This window comes from Grammomys surdaster, unplaced genomic scaffold, assembly GCF_004785775.1.
Source record: "Grammomys surdaster isolate TR1022 unplaced genomic scaffold, NIH_TR_1.0 118223, whole genome shotgun sequence".
Classification (NCBI taxonomy): domain Eukaryota; kingdom Metazoa; phylum Chordata; class Mammalia; order Rodentia; family Muridae; genus Grammomys; species Grammomys surdaster.
This window is the reverse complement of record NW_021614665.1, coordinates 21662-35104: the sequence shown is the minus strand read 5'-3', so window position 1 is coordinate 35104 and position 13443 is coordinate 21662. Positions and strand designations below refer to the sequence as shown.

Sequence of the window (13443 nt, the reverse complement as noted above, 5' to 3'; positions counted from 1 at the left end):
TTCACTGGCCTATTATGAGACTTGGATGTACTCAGAATTGGCTGTCATAGTGCATGAAAGATTCAGCCAGAGCCTGAGACAAGTAGAAATGGGTGGAGGTTTTGTTTGATTGTTTTTGCATCTAGACTCTAAGATGTTTTTTCCTCTATGATTTTTCTATGTGGTCAGACAGACCATTATTACCCAGAAGTCAAGTTGGCACTACCGTGAGGACATCTCACAGTTGGTATTTGTAACATCTGGTAGTTGTAGTCTGACCCTCAGTCTGGAGTTGGAATTTTTTCTTATTAATGTTACTTAAACAAATTTTGTACTTATTAATGCCAATTTAAAAAAAAAATGTGGAGTAGCCAGGATGTGAATTTAGTATAGTATTTGTCATAGATCCTGCATTTGTAAGTCTATGACCATATATATGCCTTTGGATATTTGTAGCATCTAAATACACATTTTTGCATTAACTGTTCAAGTGTTGTCATTTTTCTTGTAAAAAAATTTTACTGGGTTAATACTGCATACCTGATTCTTACATGATACCATCTGAAATAGTAGTAAGCCAGCTGGTTTGTGGTTGAATACAGGACTTCAATCCTATATGTGGTGGTATTGGGTTTAATGTGTTAGAAAATGGCTTATATAAAAAGCAAATGTAAGACCAGGAGCAGAGACTTACGGAAGATGTAATGTTCATTTTATGAAAATTATAGCTGGGCGGTGGTGACGCACACCTTTAATCCCAGCACTTGGGAGGCAGAGGCAGGTGGATTTCTGAGTTTGAGGCCAGCCTGGTCTACAGAGTGAGTTCCTGGACAGCCAGAACTACACAGAGAAACCCTGTCTTGGAAAACTATCAAAAAGAAAGAAAGAAAATTATAAATTATTCACATAGTAAATAAATGACAACTCCTATGTTAGAGATGATAGGTTCTAGTTAATCTTGTAGAGAAAGTTACAGAACACCAGTGCTTGTAATTTCGGTACCTGATAAATGTCAGTAGAAGGCCATTTAAGTAATAGGCAATTTAGAAATTTTAAAAAGAGATGAAAAACAAGAAAAGAAAGAAAATGTTCATATCTTTAGTTTGAACAAGAATTATCGTTTGTTCAAACAAAAAAAATAATGTTTATGATTTAGCTTTCTAGTACTTAGGAGGGAAACAGTAACAGAGAATTTATATTTTAAGCTTCCAAGTTAGGTGCATTAACTTAAATTATTTTGTTCTTTAGAAATCACATAATTAAGAAGATTGAGGCAGATAATGAAGGGAAAGCAAGTGGACTGAGCAGTTGGAATGACACAGTGCAAATGATGGTGTTAGTTTTCAGGATCTGGAACATACATTTCCAGGAAGGAAACAAATGGAGTAATGCATCCCAGAGACGCCCTTGCCCTTCTCATTTTTCATGGACACACCCACAGCTCTAATGGTGCCTTAAAGACACAGGATTGCATTATGCCTGTGGGCAACAGTTTTGCTAACAGACTTTCTTTAGATTCTGCCCAGAAGGGGAATAGGGCAGAGAAGAACAAGACAGACTTCAGAGACAACAAAATGTGCGAGTAATATGATAGTTTAAGAGGTTGGAAATCAAACTGACTGTACTTAAATTCCAATTTGGGCACTCACCAGCTGTGGGACTTAAATTACTAATCTGTATAAGTCGGGGTGATAGTAATTTTTCCCCACTGTGCTGTGAGAATTAATCTAACTCCCTGTAAACCTCTTGTGTTGTATTACTTATCAGGAACATTGGGTAGTAGTAGTAGCCATTGTAATTGTTGTTTCATTAAATAAAATTTGTAGAGTTGTGAAGAATGGAGCTTATCAAAGCTAAGTATGTGAAACTACACATATCAAAATTGTTATAGATAATCAGATTTATCTTATAAAATTATAATTTTAAAAGAAGACAGTTAGAAAGCAGAACTGGGAATAATACTATGGTGCTGTTAGAAGTGGTTTAAAATTCTGTCAGATAACTAGAGAAACTGAAATTTGTCTATTAAGGTGGCATACATACAGTCCATAATATTTTCTGTATTATGTTAAGATACCATTCTTCATAAATGTGATTTCTAAAATCAAGTAAATCTGTTTTTAATGAGAAGAATTAGTTTGGGTTTGAATGTTCTTCTTTCCTTTTAGGCAAATTGAACGCACCCAGATATCAGAGGTCTGTGAGGCATGTTGATATTGATTGCTTCTTTGTCTCGGGGGGTGTAGGAATCAACAGATCTCAAAGGTCTGTATTCTTGTTTAAGAAAATTGATACATATGAATGTGTGTGTGTTTGTGTGTGTGTGTGTGAATTGATGATAGTGTAGTCTTTGGAAAGTATTTTGATTTTCCTCAGTCAAATCGATTCCTTTGTTCAAATTTGCTGGACTCCATTATCACAGGTGTAGGGAAATTAGAAAACTACTGCTTGGTGTAAGTTGAACTATTCAGCTGGGCTGTGGCGCACACTTTTAATCCCAGCGCTTGGGAAGCAGAGGAAGGTGGATTTCTGAGTTCGAGGCCAGCCTGGTCTACAGAGTGAGTTCCAGGACAGCCAGACAGCCAGGGCTACACAGAGAAGCCCTGTCTCGAAAAACCAAAAAAAAAAAAAGAAAGAAAGAAATATACAGAGAAGAGTATCTTAAATTGAGGACTCTGTTATCTCACATAAATGAGGGCTTCTGGATATTTTCCATATCTTTTTATTGTTTGTTAAGGGGAAATTTCTGGTATCCTGTGTCTTCAGACTTTCTGTTCTTCTCCTGTTCAGATAATTCTTCTCCCTCAATGTAGGTAGGTAAACATACTAACTTTTGGATTGTGATAATTTTGTATCATTGAGTTGTGTCATCTGGGCACTATGTATTTTTAATGAAATTTCGGGTTTGTGTGTATACTACTTATTAGTATTGTAAACATTTATTTAGGATTTTTCTTTAGTTTTTTCTTGACAAGAGAGCTACATTAGCATTTTCTTTTTAAAGTCAGTTTTTCTCTTATGTGAAAATCTTAGAAAATTCTAGATTCCTAATAAGGATTTATTTTTGTCCTAGGTAGTTGTGACTCAGCACTGAAAGGGATTTTCTTTTGAATTTGCAAGGACTGATTTTAGCCTAGGAACAGCTTACCTTCTAGTATATTGTTCTTTTGTCTAGTTTATGTGGAGAGGCAGGAAAGCTTTGTGTCTTACGTATTTTTTTGTTCTGAGTCTCCTGCCCTCTAAGTGTTATTTCACTTGGAAATAAGTTTTACAACATTATAGTTGTCTTGTAAATTAATACATAAAAGGAAATGATACATTAAAGTAATGTTCTTAACCAAAGCAAAATCTGGAGGTCTGAAATTCGCATTTGCTTATATGTTAAAAGTCAGATTTTCATTGCTATGCTTGAATCTCCAATTTATTTCTATTGCTGTGAAATTAAAAAATAAATATGGAGGACAAACATATTTATACCGTAATTATAAAAGTTAGTTTATGGTTTTTTTCATTGTGTACTCCTACAATCTGCACCTGGGATCTGAGTTGCATACTTTTCATTGTAAGTAATCAAAAGCCATAGAAAACGGACTCTACTTATTTTAGATTGAGTCCATTTATCAGAAATGTTACTGGAGCCATGCTTGGTGGCAGCATGCTTTTAGTCCTAGCAGGTGAATCTCTGTGAGTTCTTGGCCAGCCTGATCTACGTAGAGAATTCCAGAAGACCCTGTCTTAAGAAGAAAGAAAAAACCAAAAAAGTTAGGTGCTGTTATATGGTGATGAGTATATTAGCTTATATAGATTTTGCCTAATTGATTAAAGAACACATGGCATATATTTAAAATCCCATGAAATAATCTCCATTACATGTTCTTAACATGATTTTGTACTTAGAGAAACTATTTAATTTTTTTCTCACAGGAAAAACAGTGGCTTTTACAAGTAACCATGGCATAGGAAGGTCACCTTTTCATCCTGGTTCTAACACCCAGCTGGAGTGGCGGTATTACCAGAATAAAATTCGGAAAGGAAAATCAGGTATACATGAGGAAATTAAAGTCGTAGTATACCTAGAGGTGGCCTCTGGATGTTGCTGGTGGTGTTGGTGCTTTAGGAATAAAAATAGAGTTAGAATAATTAGCTCTTTCAAGTTGAAGGTTTTAAGGATGCTAGTGATTGTAGAGAGAATATCTTGTGTATTTTATGGATACATCACCTTTCAATTAAAAACTGTGGCATTTAGGAAAGGGTAGCATAGAAGGTGGGATGTCCAGGAAGCAGAAAGGGTTTTGGGATAGAGCCAGGTATGAGAGATTTGCTCTGGAAAATGTATCAGGACAGACACATGGTACATGAGCCCAGATAACCAGCCATGTGACAGAATGTACATTTCAGTAAGTGGGTTATAATACATTATGGCCTAGTCAGAGAAGGGCCTACCTATGTAGCCAAGGTGTTTGTAAATTTGTTTTGAGTCTGAGTCTTATTTCTGGGAGCATGGGGCTGGGAGGAAGAACCAGGTCCAAACTTCTAAAAGTGACAACTTGTAGATTTTGTTTTGTTTTGTTTTGAATCAAAACAAAGTCTACATCTGAGCAGATGAGCAGTGTACAGTTACGTTTCCTGGAATTGGATGATGGTGTTTTCCTGGAACTCAGTCTACTTTGTATAAATCTAGATTGAGAATGAAAAGCATGGCATGATTCTTTCGTATTAACTAGATGAATTGTTAGTCATTTGGCTTATGTCACAGTGAAGACACTGAAGTTTGTGTGCTTCAGTATTTTTAAGAATTTAAAGGTAGACACAGTGGTACCCAGTCTCAGCCTTTGGGAGATGGCACCAGGAGAATAGTACTTTCAAGGGAAAGTGGCAGAGTAGAGAAACCATGATTCAAAGAAGGATACAACCTCTAATGGAACTAGAATCTAAATGCCAGGATTATGAAATGCCTCATTTGCATGAACTTGTTTCTTAGAAGAAATATTTTCATAGCTGCCTCGGAAAACTAGTCTCTTTACAATCATAGCATCTTCATGCGTTTTTACTATCCTGCATTACAATTCCAAAGAAATTGGCAAGTCTTTCTCATTGGTTTCCTTGTGGAATAAATTGTAAAACCACAAATATTTAAAAAAAGTAAAACAACCAAAAAACAAAAAAACATTCTTTTAGAAAAACATTAACCAGAAGACATATAGAACAATAGAAAGGATCTAGACTTTGGTTTTTAGCCCAGTTACTTCTGTTCCCTAATTTGTCAGATATAAAACACTGGGATTACTTTAGAAAAGACCCTAATGAGACAAAGCAGAGTCTGCTCATCTGGATTTCTGATCTGGAATTAGTCATTCTTGGTTACAATCATCTGCTTACACAGTATGCCTTGGGAAGGGTAATTGTAGACACACATTTATATTTTATATGTGTATTAGTTTTCAAGTTTTCTAAGGCTTTTATTAGCTGTTAAATGTTTTCAAAAAAATTTTGAGATTTAGTGATTTGTATTAGCAGATCATGGGTTACTTCCTGAACTTGTTAAATCTTTGTTTCATTGTCTATGGTTAGTTTCTTAAGCACACTTTTGTATGAGGTTGCTCTTTCTTTCTGTATTTTCTACATTGTGTTATTAAAAAGGTAAAACTGTGCTACCTTTCCAGCAGCATGTATACTAAAATTGGAATGATGCAGAGAGGATTAGCATGGGCCCTGCGCAAGGATGACATGCAAATTTGTGAAGTGGTCCATTTTTTTAAGATAAGATATCCAATAAAAAAAATAAAAACTTAAGTTCTAGAAAGCAAGAAATTTATAGCTGAAGGAAGTACACAGTTCTTGTCTCATGTTGAACACTAAGCAAATTCTTAATGAATATCTGCCAAAATGAGAAAAAATATACACACGTGCATGTTTGATAGTATCTCTGAGTTCCTTTGTTGCTCAGTCTGGTGGGTAGAGTCTAAGTCAGCTGCTTGTTTGAACAGTCTGCATCTAGATTTTGACCTTGGTAGGCACTTGCTCTTTGAAAGTGGCAGGGAACTAATCCTCTTTTGTCATTCTTTCTATCACTATCTGTCCATACATGGTTTTGAAGCAGAATATTTTCTTTGTTTACTTAATTGCCTGCATCTTGTTAGTCACTGGATTTTTATAATATTTAACAGCCTTTTATAATTCATACCTCCTTCATTTCTGTTGAGTGGTGCACCAGAAGCCAAATATTACAGGAAATGTTTAAGTTCCACTTGGTATTGAAAACTGACAAAATGTGATTTTCTTCTCTTTAGAAAAACTAGTTATAATACCTTGATACTCTCTCTGTTCTTGTTTTATGTTTATGACATTCATTTTTATATCTTAAGATCTTTGACTCATTTGGAGTGTATAAAAATATTTGCTATACATAAAACAACTAGATTGTCTTTTATTAAGTTTACAGTCAACCCTGTGCCTAGAACTTGTCTTCCAATTCCTTTTGTCTACTTTTCCAGATATTTCATTCTCTGGGTCATTATTAGACATAGCATCAAAATTACATGTACTATGAGTCAGTTTAGAAGTTAGTATCTTTGACTTCTACACACTAGCTCTATGAAAATCAGGTCTAGTATTTTGACTTGCATTGTTAGATGAGACGTCTTTAGTGGTTTTTGTTGGAAACTGATTTCTTGTTTCTTATATTCATAAATTAGGTCAACGTAGCCAGGGCATCTGGTCCATCTGTGACTTCTTTTGTGAGCTGTTTCTTGAATAATCTCTTTGATGATTTCATTCAGAGCTATTTAACCTCTGCTCATGGTTGGGGCTTTTAATCCCTTCCTGGATTCTCAGGTTGCAGTTGTTTTCTGTCCTGTTAGCAACATTAGTTTTCATTCCAAAGAGCAACAGTTTAAAAATCGTATTAGTTATAGACTCATTCTCATGATTTCTTTTTCACACTCTTGTGTCTTGGCCTCTGATTTCTTCAACCATTCCTCCACAAACTTTCTCCGTGTGCCTGTCTAGTTTTCTCCCCAGTGAGGACTGTTATCCTTGTATTTCCATGAATCTCACATGAAGTAGCTCACTCTGCTGGTGGAGAAACCCGTGCACTCTGTTGCACTGTGGAACAGGTCAGCAGTGAAGAGAAAAACTGTGGTGCTGCCTCTCAGGCAAGGGCACTGGGGATGCATGGACCACACTCAGTGTTTACTTCCAAGATGGACTTTCTTTAATTTCCAAATGAGACTCTTATTTTAAAAGTCCTTCAAATATAATCATGTAGGTTCCTTTTAAAGCTTAATTCATGGTGGTGACTTTGGAATATAGTAGATTGTGGCTGTTGTCTTTGTTTAGTGGCATTCTCTGTTGGTTTGTTATTGACAACCCTTAAATTCTTACAGTTTAGATAGTGGACTGTTGCAGAAACACTGGCTAATTTACTCACTTTCCGTCTTGAGTTTGTAAGAATGTGACACATATTTACATTTTACCAGAAGCCATGGCTATGGGTGCTAGGATCTGAAAATATTTGTATGGGTTGTATAATAGGCAAAGATGTTGATGGTTATTGTTCAGATAAGGAAGAGTTATTGTCAGAGGTTAGTCTGGTGCTGCTTGTATTTAAATGTTACCTACATACTGGCTCTTAAGATCTAGTTGCCCCTGAAGAGTAGATCCTCAAGTACCCCAAGTGATGCTATGTAAACTTGCTCCTGAGTTTAACTGGTCAATAAAAGGATAGAGCCTGTGATTGGGCAGTAGAGGGAGAAAGGTGGGACTTGCAGATCGAGTGGAGGGTCTCAGGAGAGAGGAAAGGGGGACCAAGGGAGGAGCAAGTCACCATGTGAGGAGATGGACCTGAAGCACATGACCTGGAGAACCAGCAATTAACAAGGGACATCATGGTTGGGAAATAGGTCAGTATAGCTCTAAACCTGCCTGATCTAGGCTTACAGCTTGTAAACAAAATACCTGGATTGTGTCTCTTTTATATGGGCTACCTAGAGTGTGTAATTCCTTTTATAGTTGGCACCCATGACCTTGAGATTAAGAGTCTCCTGTTATATTGACTGAAGCCAGATATCATATTGTGTTTTTCTGGTGGTGCAATAACTTGGCTGTTTTTCATAGAGCATTGATGCCCTTAAATAAGTGAAAAGGAGATAGTGAATAGTTTTTAAACTGTGTGCTATTGCAGTGTACTCACAATAGCTATGTTGGGAATTAGCTAAAGTGATAGTTTTGGGTCTTGTTTTACTACCAGTGTTGTTTGTAGAGTAGAGACATGACTGAGGTTGTGTGTTAGGAATGCAGTATGTTTTTAAATGTAGTAGAAAGAGTTGTATAAAAGCACACATTATCTTTAACCTAATAGGATTATTCAAAGACAATGACCAGAATTTTGCTTTAACATACTCCTCAATTATTAGTGAATCTCTTTATGGTTCAGGTATCATGTAGCCAGTTGGCTCTCTAGGCCGAGCACTTTTTTTATACATCTGGATGAGACTGCAAATTTGGTCTGGATATTATAAATGTTGGTAAGCTGTTTTTCTATTGAAACTGGAATTATGTTCTGTAAAGCAGTTACTGTTGATTGTAATTGAGCTCAAGTTTTTTAGTTGTAGGTGCAGTTGTTTCATGAAAAGTAGAAAATAATGCTATTAGACTGTTTTTACCTTATGTGTATAAAAGAAAAACTTTGAGGTTTAAGATGAAGTGTCATTATAGTATATAAAAATACTTTCCAGGCAGTGGTGGCACACACCTTTAATTCCAGTATTTAGGAGGCAGAGGCAGGCGGATTTCTGAGTTCGAGGCCAGCCTGGTCTACAAAGTGAGTTCCAGGACAGCCAGGGCTACACAGAGAAACCCTGTCTCGAAAAACAAACAAACAAACAAACAAAAATTATGTGATATGCATATATATGTGTGTGTGCATGTATGTATGGATATAAGTGTATAGATGAGATTATCTAGTTAGTTACATTGGCTCAGTTTCTGGATATGAGAAACAGGAAACCAAAGTTTCTAAAAATGATTAGCAAGTTATTGTTTAATCAAATGGCTGGCAGAAACTTGAAATTTCTTTAGCATATTAGTTTTAAGTTTAATTTCAAGAAACTTCTTTTCTGTTAACATTTTTCTATTACAGTGAGCTGCACAGTTCTCCTAAGGCAAGGGGGATGGACTTCATCTCCCTCATCGCTTTCATCCTTGCCAACTCCAGGGACTGTGTGTTAGAAGGCAATAGGATGGTTTACATTTATTAAAACAGGACAGTTTGAGGATTTTTTTTTTTTTTTTTGGTTTTTCGAGACAGGGTTTCCTCTGTGCAGCCCTGGCTGTCCTGGAACTAACTCTGTAGACCAGGCTGGCCTCGAACTCAGAAATCTGTCTGCCTCTGCCCCCCAAGTGCTGGGATTAAAGGCATGCGCCACCCCCACCTGGCTCAGTTTGAGTTTATTGTGACATGTTTTTATCTTAACTATTGCTGAAGAGTAAAAAAGAAACAATTTTACTAGTTTTTTTTATGAATATCGAAATAATTACAGGTATTTGGGACTTAAACATTTACACCCGAAAATAATAGAAACCATATTTCTTTAATAAAATTTAAGAAAAATAAATTTAAAAATAATGATTAAATATTATTTTAATTCAGACATACCAGAGTCATCAATAAGGAAGAATCTAGATTTTACACAAAGAAATTAAATTGATTCTTTTTTTCAAATGCTGAAATTGCTTCTTGTAGTTATGAAGGCAGGTATGCAGAAGCTAAGTTAGTTCTAATTCATAATGGATAGTCAATTTATATATATTTTTAGAATGATTAAGTCTTGGGAGTCAATTTATGATTTCCACATATCAAATGCATATTATTAAAGGAAATATTTTTGCCTGAGTCCTTCAATTATAGTGCCATGTAAATAATTTTAAATAATGTAATAGTCTCTAATGATAGACCCTCCAGTAAAAACGAAACAAAAAAATATAATAATAGACATCATCATGTTTATTATCTTTCAGATATAAAAAGGTAAGAAATTGAAAGCTACATCTTCTTTATTCTTTTATTTTAATGGTGTTGGTGAAAGGTTTATTTGTTCAATCTTTCCTTTGGAAATAAAAAATCTTGCCTCACAGCTATCCATGACTGCAATTCTGGGCAGTCCATCTCTTCATGGACACAAGCCACACATGTGGTGCATAGACATACATTCAAGAAAACACATACACAGAAAATTAAGGTAAAATTGAATTTCCTTCTAAATTATAAGCAAACTAATTTCCACCATTGCTTATGACTGATGTTTACATCCATGTAGTGGGTAAACTGAGGCAGGCAGCCCTTGGGGGTCAGTGCTTAGAGCTACTGATGGGGTTGGATCCAGATACCCATGAGGCTGCTGCCAAAAGCAGCCAGCGATTAGAGATGTTACTCAACAGACATTTTTCTGAGGAAACAAAGCTTAAATTACTGGGGCTGGAACCCTCTATGGACAGCAGAAAAAACTATGAATTCTTAACTCCTTGGGACAAGTGAGAAAGACCAGTAAAGAGAGAAAATACACACGCACGCGCTCGCACGTGCACACACACACACACACACACACACGCACACACTGAATGGATGGACCAAAAGGCAGAGTGCAGTAACTTCATACACACAAATATATGCATGCATACATACATACATACATACATACATGAATACATACAGAACTGTAGGCAGAGATACACTCATTCACACACAGAATGGTTAGAGAAAATCTCCAGCAAGCAGGTTCCAAGCAGTTCACACATATATAGATAATTACACACAATGAGAAATCTCCAACACATACCCAGACAAGCTTTGCATATATACATACATACACACAGTTGACGGTAGAGGGAACAGTGTTCAGCTCAGCACACACAAGCCTTAACAGATACACATAGCTGAGGTATGCTCTGACCCTCATATTTTATTCTTTGTTCCATTACTTATGTATCCCAGCAAAATCTTTCAAGCAGTATTAAATTACAATGTGATTACATTTTAGTTTTCTTCTATGAATGGTTAAAAAAAAATGTGTTTTTCAATAATTTTACAAGAATAGTATTATGTAGTACAGTTAAAGAAAACATTATTTCCCAAAACCTGTATACATTCATAACTAACTAACTTGTTATAGATTAACAAAGTATAAGCAAGCAAGGTACTTTTCTCAGCCAGTTTATCTTACTGGCAGACAACAATTTGATATTACAAAGACAGGAGTAATTATTTTATTATTTATCCTTAAAAAAGTAATCTTATAAGAATCTTAAAAGGCTCACAAATCTAAACATGTATACAAAAATCAATCAATCTACCTTAAATCTTCAGAGTGAATATCTACTCATGAGCAATTTTTTTTTTTGGTTTATGCAACTTTATTGAAGAAAAATAAATCAGTTACTAGGAGAGCTATTAGTTGATCACTCATCCATTGACAACTCGCATCATTTATTCAGTGCTATATTAAACAGAATTGGAAGATAGATTAACTAATAGCTCCAATCCTCCTAACAATTTAAATGAAAATTACAAAATGTTTTGAGACCCTATTTTGGAATACAAAGGGTGTTTGACTTCCAGTTCCATTCTCTGTAGAACAAGAACAGGTCATTCCTTTATTGACATGCATAAAATACATCACATTTTCTGTTCTGCTGATGCTATAATTCAATAGCAATTCTCCAGCCACATCAGTTATGAGCATAAAGTATATTATGTAACCTCAGTCTCTAACAGTGGAAGGTTTAAACAAGAATGGATGCTGCTAGAAGAATGCTGCTCCCTTTGGTGTGACAGCTGAGCATCCATCTCCCTCCCCCTCAGACGGCTTCTTCAGCATGTTAGAGCAGTCAGGTTTAGTCTCATAACCATGTTAAGGTGAAGACATTGGCCACATAATACACATGCTCCAGTTTTAAAAAAAATTTCTGAATCTTGGGCAACTGTTCTCTTGAACTATTTTACAGTTTCTGAAAGCAGTCATTATCCAAAACTGGAAGAACTTAAGTCTTCTCAGATGAGCATGTGAATGAATAGAGGGAGGTAAACAAAAAATAAAATTTAAAAAATGTCAGCTACACCAGCTGACTGAGTTCTTTGGATCGGTGGAGGGCTGAGGGCGAGAGAAAGAAACACAAGGAGACATCTGGTAGAGACTAAATGCTCTATTTTTAACTGCATAGCTCCCTTTTATACTCCCCACAAACAGGAACACAAACAGGAACAGGAACAAAACAGGAACAAAAACAGGAACAAGGAGATACACTTGGCAGCCTATCACCTAAGTTTGGATTTCTCTTCAAGCAGTCTTTTTTTTTTTTTTTAAAGTTATTTATTTTATGCATATGAGTACACTGTAGCTGTTTTCAGACACACCAGAAGAGGGCATCAGATCCCATTACAGATGGTTGTGAGCCACCATGTGGTTGCTGGGAATTGAACTCAGGACCTCTGGAAGAACAGTCAGTGCTCTTAACTGCTGAGCCATCTCTCCAGCCCCTCTTCAAGCAGTCTTTTTGGGGAAATGCATAGAGACAGGGGAGCTGGCACAACAGCACAGGTGCAGAGGACGGTGACTCACAAAGAAAGATGAGGTCTGATAGGGGAGCAGCCGGATAAGAAAATCAAAAAAGGAACAGTAATTTAAAGTTTATTCCAGCTATAATGCAGGTTATTCTGACTTTAAGGTAGCATCACATGGCATACTTCTGAGTCCATTCCCAAGATATTCTGTTGTACTTATCTCTGTCTGTTTTATAGATCCGTGCAATCTCTGACACTAGGGAGTCATCTGGGTTTGGATCACATAGCAGTGAACAAATGGATAAAAGAACTTTAGAAATAGTTAAAGCAGGAGACCACTGTGATCATAGAATATCAAGACAAATGCTGCCATTACTGTTAATATTTGGATGATAAATTCTTGTTGTAAATGCAACCTTAGGTGGTTTCAAGGGGTAGTCTGTAGGAAAATGAATTGTCAAAAAGAATACACCACCTTGATGTGGGCTGTCAATAGGTTCCATAATTGTGACTTGCCAATGAAACATGTCATCTCCAACGAGACCTGCAGAACATTGTGCTGGAGGGTCACGGGCCAAATCACTAAGTTCCTTATTAATCCGTTTCAGCGCCATAGTCTGATTTTTTTTTTTTTTCGCCAGGCTCCTGACTATCCTGATGTGTACCCAAAGGTCAGACCAAAACTCTTGATTATCCTGGCAGAGGGGAAGGATTGTCTCTTCTCACACCGGCTCTGCCAGACACAGGTGCTTGGGATGGAGGCGGCGGATCTCGCGAGAACCTCGTGGCAGGCTCACCGGAGCTCCCTCATGAGCAATTCTTAAATCCTGTCAGGAAGCTGAGGGGGAAAAGCTGTGTAAGAAATCAATTGTGAGTGCCAGAGGTGTTGCCCAGTGACTTGAAGCCCC

General features: G+C 36.5%; 1 non-coding gene and 1 pseudogene across 1 annotated transcript; one reads left to right on the top strand and one right to left on the bottom strand.

Annotated features, from left to right (window-relative positions):
* Positions 1-5627: 5627 nt before the first annotated feature.
* On the top strand, positions 5628-5736 carry LOC114635820. The gene has a single exon (XR_003713532.1). It is a non-coding gene; the product is annotated as a U6 spliceosomal RNA (small nuclear RNA).
* A 6867-nt stretch (positions 5737-12603) lies between these two features.
* On the bottom strand, positions 12604-13149 carry LOC114635818 (annotated as a pseudogene).
* Between the last annotated feature and the right edge of the window lie 294 nt (positions 13150-13443).